This window comes from Vollenhovia emeryi, unplaced genomic scaffold, assembly GCF_000949405.1.
Source record: "Vollenhovia emeryi isolate VEMERY1.0 unplaced genomic scaffold, V.emery_V1.0 DF939211.1, whole genome shotgun sequence".
NCBI classification, from domain to species: Eukaryota; Metazoa; Arthropoda; class Insecta; order Hymenoptera; family Formicidae; genus Vollenhovia; species Vollenhovia emeryi.
In genome coordinates this window covers 743,934-749,933 of record NW_011967155.1, presented here as the reverse complement: position 1 = coordinate 749,933, position 6,000 = coordinate 743,934, and the positions used below count along the sequence as shown (strand labels likewise).

The 6,000-nt window shown below is 47.1% G+C and overlaps 1 protein-coding gene across 4 annotated transcripts in view; it reads left to right on the top strand.

Moving 5' to 3' along the window:
• LOC105561116 (putative polypeptide N-acetylgalactosaminyltransferase 9) overlaps window positions 1-6,000 on the top strand; it is a 250,839-nt gene that overhangs the window by 1,519 nt on the left and 243,320 nt on the right. The window lies entirely within an intron of this gene.

The window sequence follows — 6,000 nt, the reverse complement described above, 5'->3', positions numbered from 1 at the left end:
GATATCGTCAACGTGCAACTTAACGCGGACGGTCGCCAGATTGGCTCGCGTACCGCAGTGCCTTCGTTCCGAAAGTGCCGACGCACGACCCTCGCTCGCCCGATGCGGAGCCGATTGATCGAGCGAATCCGCGACGAGAGTCAACCTGTCGCGCTCCGAAGGCGGAAGCTACGCGTTAACCCTCGCGACGCGCTCTTTTCTCTCTCTCTCTCTCTCTCTCTCTCTCTCTCTTTGGTCGTTGCATAACGTTGCAAGTGCGCGCGAGGCGCACCTGTTTATGTGGGTCGCATGTAGCGCGACGTGTTATCGTCCAGATGTCAAAAGTGGAGCACGGCCCGCGAGTAGAAAATAGGCTAGCAGCCCCGCGCGATTCCGCACCCCGCTCTTCTTCGGGGATCGCCCGTCGAACCCGCGAGAGATGGAGATCCACGTGATCCCCTCGAACGGGACGGACAGGTAGCGACGTTCGAGAGCGTCACACGGATCCGCGTCACGCAAATCCGCGTAGAAAAAATATCGGCGAGAGGCGCGCTCGTGAAGGAGGCCTCGCGCGCGCGCGCGCGCGTGTGTGTGTGGGGTCTCTTCCTCTATTTTCTTTTTCCGAGTCCCTGACTTTCCCGAGCTTGTCGCGTCCGAAGGTGGATTTTTGCCTCGAGTGTTTTCACGCGATCGCACTTGCACGCGACGATTAAAACGACGTTTCTCACGCTTTTCCGAGATCGTGGGACAGCGATGCGATCGCGGGGACATTCCTGCGGGAATTCTAACGAAGACCGGATGCGAATTACACGCGAGCGGTTATACGTGACGCGGTATATAAAAGATGCAACTGGTTTAGAACGTGAATGTGGACGTAAACACTTTAACAACGTCAGTGTTTTCTTGACCACACACCTGGCATCTTCAATAATACAGAAAATTTACTGCGAATAACGTAAACCTCAGCCAGGGATAAAATTTGAACCTGGACCTCCCTACGCTCTAGGCCAACGGGGTAACCGAGGGGGAAACCGCTGACCCAACATCTTGTACACCAATGCCCACTAGTGCCCAGTGGCCATTACTTTGTTTTATTATCTTATTTTATCTTACTCCAGCAAGACCTAATGCCCAAAAAATGCCTAGTAACGCCCAGTAATGACGCAAATCCGTACACCACAATGCCCTCAGCGGTTTTCCCCTCGCAAATATTTCTTGGTAAAATAAGAAAAATATATTTTGAGCAAATCCAAAAGCTCTTTGAGATTTAACAACGTTACATATTTTTAAACGCTCATATAAGAAAATCATTTGCAATTAGATGAGATTATGTGGTCGAATAGGTGAGACGCCCGCCTAGAGCGTAGGTTCAAACCCGGGCTGAGGTAATAGGCATTTTTAATAATACAATTTTCTGTATTATTAAAAATGCCAGGTATGGTGAAGAAAACACCGACGTTGTTAATTGCCGCTGGCGACATTGAAGAATATTCTGATTAAACATTTTAACGAGTGTTCGAGCAGACTGTAATCCCTTTCTCCTTGCCGTTCGCAAAATATCTGTTCTAAATATTACAGGCACATTGCGTGGCTGGAACTTACGAGTTCGTTGAGCTCGACAACTTAAATAATAAAATGCTTGATGTTTAATTAAAGGCATTTCCAAATAATAATTGGTAGAAAAATGTAGACTGGTCTGCAGTGGAACTTTATTTTTGATTGATAACGTATCGTAAATATGGATGGTGTGTGTAAAGATTGAAGGTGCACGATGCGTGCCTTTGGCTTTAATATAGCGAACGAACGTTGACGGGAAGCTCCAATCGCATTTATGAAACCCGCGGCGGAATGCGGCTGTGCTTTGATAGCGAATGCATTACGAGAGTCGGCAATTCCCGCGATCGATAACGTTTTTCGATGTTATTATTTCAAAATCTATGTATCGGCGCAAGTTGCGCTTTGTTGAATACACAGGGAGCAGCAGATGCGCGATGTAACATTATTTGCGCGTCGTTGCGTCGCGTTTTTCACTCGAACGTTATCGCTCGCGAAGAAACGTGCTACCCGGGGAGGCAAAAATTACCCTCGTTAAGTGCGTTTGAACTTTCTCCTTTGTCACTCGCGTCTTCATTTAAAAGATTATTGCTCACAGTTTTACCTTAACGGCACTTAAGTTCCACTTACACAAATTAATTTACCCTCGCCAATTGACTTGAGGGGGAAAAACCGCTGACCAAAATCTTGTACACCAATTCCCACTAATGCCCAGTGGTCATTACTTTATCTTATTATCTAATTTAATCTTATTTTATCTTTATAATGCCCCAGCAAGGCCTAAGCCCAAACTAATGCCCAAAAGGGCCTAGTGATGCCCGGTAATGCCGCGAATTTATACACCACAATGCCCTCAGCGGTTTCCCCCTCGGGTTTCCCCCTCGCAATTGACTTAACTAAAGAATTGACCAAATGGTAAAAATTACAACGAACTGGCACGTACAAAGTGCTCAACTTGCTCATCGATTTTCCCCGGTCTTCTTTCCTCACGTTCGCGATCCGGAGTCGCATTAATATTACATTTTGAATCGATATTGTTATTCCGAAGGTCATTATTCCATTATTCGCGCGCCCGCCGTCTTTTTCGGCGACAGCACAGGTGCTGAAAATGAAGAGTACGACGAAAGGATCGAGCAGAAAATTCCCTCTCATTTCCGGGCGTTCCTCGTGCGCGCGGACGCGAAACATTCGGATAAAGACGTTCGCGCGACGTGTATGCCGATGAAAAATTAGAATGGCCCCGGGTACGATCGTAAAGAAAGTCGTGAAACAATTGTAACGACCGGCATGCTCGAACTTCGCCTCTCGGCGCCGGCACGTTCACGACCGACCCCGAGGTTGATGCTCGCACACGGCGCGTATACGTCGCTCCAGTGGCGGGAAAATGAAAACGGCCGAGTAAAATAAACCCGAATATGATATGCTGTTTGCGCAACATTCGCATGTTAATGAGGAAGCGTTACATCTTTTTTTCCCTCTGCCGCTCGTGTACACGGGTGGCATTGATCACATTATATTTTGTGCCAATGATATGCCGGGAGTCGCTGCGGTATTTTTCGACATAAAAATCCTGGCGTAACGCAGCGCGCGCGGAATTGCTGAAGAAATTCATGCAAATGGTCCGATTATTATGCATAACTGTGGCAATGCGCGTCGCGGCGCGGATTGCGTGCCCTTTAGGATTAACCGTAGGTGCATTCGCGTGAAAAACGCCACGCGAACAATGCGCTCGCGCGGCAATTTCCAGCCGCCGCGTATTTATTCGAGCGGCATTTAATTAATATCGGGCCGTTTAATTAATCTAAGTGGGCGCGAAAACACGTGGAGCAGTCGAACGGGCAGCGATAAAGGCGGGCGGAAGCGCGGCTGAATTTCCTCCGAATGCGCGCGCGCGCCCTTTTCGAAGTTCATTGCTATATAATCCCAGAAATAACTTCTGGCCGGTCGATCGCAATTAATTCGGCGAAAGCGGAGAGCGTAACCTCGCGAGATAAAAATAAAAGTTCGTGCCTCGTGTACGGATTCATCCGCTGGATTCACGGCGATATTCGAAGGGCAAACATAAAGGCGGGGAAAGTTTAATTGACATCGCGGCCGTGCGATGTACACACTCCGTGAGCAAAATAAAATGTGGATACCTGGCGCGATAGAACGTAATCAAGGGCGGGTCCCCCCAAGTTCGCACCGCTGAGCTTCATTCAACTTTAGAAACGAAGCGCAATGCATCTTTAATTAAATCTCCGGCTGGCCGGCGTTTCAGATTGAAATATATTCTAGGAATTCACCCGCTACCTCCAATTTTTTTCCTCGTTCCGCAAAGGAACCGGGCCGCCGGTGATCTCGACGATCGCTCCTCGAACGCGATCGAAATCGGGCTCCCGCGATATGGCGGAGTTCGTGACCTCGCGCGGGCGCGCAGAGTTTGCAGTAAGAATTTTTACAAATTAAATTTAAAGTCGTGGGTTATCTGGAATTTAACAAATGCACATCTTCAACTATCCTCTCAGGTAATTGCTAAAGTGCTTTCGTTTTAATCTTTGATAAGCGGAGTTGTTAAATAAGGAGGCTGGCAATTTCGGCGAGAGATTACCGCAATTAGACGTTTTAAGGTCAGGCCGCTTTTTGCAATAATGACATAATCAGTGAACATAGGGAAACATTTTTAAAAAGTTGATCTTTATTTAAGTCACAACGTTTAATCTAACTTAAGTCTTTTTGCCAGTCTGGTCGACTTTAAAAATTATTTCCCCTATGTTCAATTACCGCTGGCGACAACGAGCTCCACTCAGTTTTGATAATCAGTGAAAATCAGTGTTGGACAATGCACCCTGTCTCGCGATCCTCGCCCGTTGCCGGGACATAATTTTGCAACGTGGGAAAACACGGTCTTACGCGGCAATTGCTTTCCATTCGAACATTTTCTTTACGCATTGGAAAATTCCAAATGCATAGTTCCGGTCGGCGGAAATTTCGAAGCGAATTCCCGTGTAGGAGGCAACAACTTCATTTTCCTCCTCTTTTCGCTCACGATGTGGCTTAGGTGCATATGTGTCCACCTGCTCGTAACAGTTTGTCCTGATATAGCCGCGTTGAACTATTACCTCCAGCCCCCTCAACCCCTCCGCCCGCCGCCGCGCCGTCTCTCGCCCCTCAGGCATCTTCAGTTTCCCTGAGTTTATACCATTTCCGCTTTCCATCCCGATGGTACCTGATTATTCCCGCACGATAATGTCCCTCGTCACGATCGTCCTGCATGTTAAGCGAGTCTTGACTAATGATAAAGATGAGCTGGCACAGGTATGTGAGATGGTTTCCAAATTACAGTACCCGGACTCGCAACAGCGTCCTTGCGCACAATGATGACCGGTTGCGTATCGACGTGTATGCATGTCCTCGTGTAACTTTCGTTGATTTTACGGAAACAATGAACGAACCCATGGGAACGAGTATCGTGGAAACGAAAAAAAATCCTTTTTTCTTCCCCTACGCGTTTCATATACAAACTCGTAAGGTTTCATATCGAGAGAGTCGTTATAGAATACGTAGACGAGGAATCGCTGATGCCTTCCCACATGAATTACTGCACATATCGACACATTTATGCAGCTTGCATATACATATATGGAAAATGTGTTCTACCTGTGCCTAAATTCATATGGGAGGGCACCGGCGATTCCTAGTGTACGTTAAATGCCAATATGTCGTTATTGGATTGTACAATGCGACGCTTCCGGAAGTCCCGTGCCGTACTCCTTTTCGCGACGTACAGCCGGGTATTGAGCGGGGGATGAAAAAAAGGCGGTGAGGTGAATCAAATTTTGTGTAACCAATCATTCGTCGCAGACTTCCAATAATCCATGGGCGATATATCCGGCCGAACAGCGAAGCTGTACGAGATATCCGAGTGGGCAAATATCTAGCCCCATTCCGGATCCGATCGAACTTTAAAAACGACGGTTCGAGGGGTTTCGTGCACGTATTATATGCCCCGCGCCTGTGTGTGTATTTTTGTGTACGTAGGAGGTAGGCATGGGGGGAATATAGCGAATTACAGCTATCCGACCCGAAGCGTACGACAGAGCGCGTGCGAGTACAACGGTATGCTGTCTGGTCATCTAAAATTTAAATGTTGTGTGCTCAATGCACTGTAAATATGTCATTGATGGCCTTTCGTAGTCGGGAGTAGTTGCCGTCTACGTATGATGCATGAATATTGCAAACACACACAAACCCTGCAATAACTTCTTTCTATATTAAATACACACGCGCTGTTGACACACAATAATGTCTTAATCCTTTGGGCAGTACCGACGCTTGTTCTCGCATGTGTTAGAAAACCTCGTTGAAAAGTCGAGCACGAGTGTATTTGCGAAAAAATCATCAAGTTATTGAAGAACAGTTGCAATAATATCCTTTGTTAGGGTAGAAAAACTCTCCTTTCGCGTTTAGGCAAAATATATCGATACG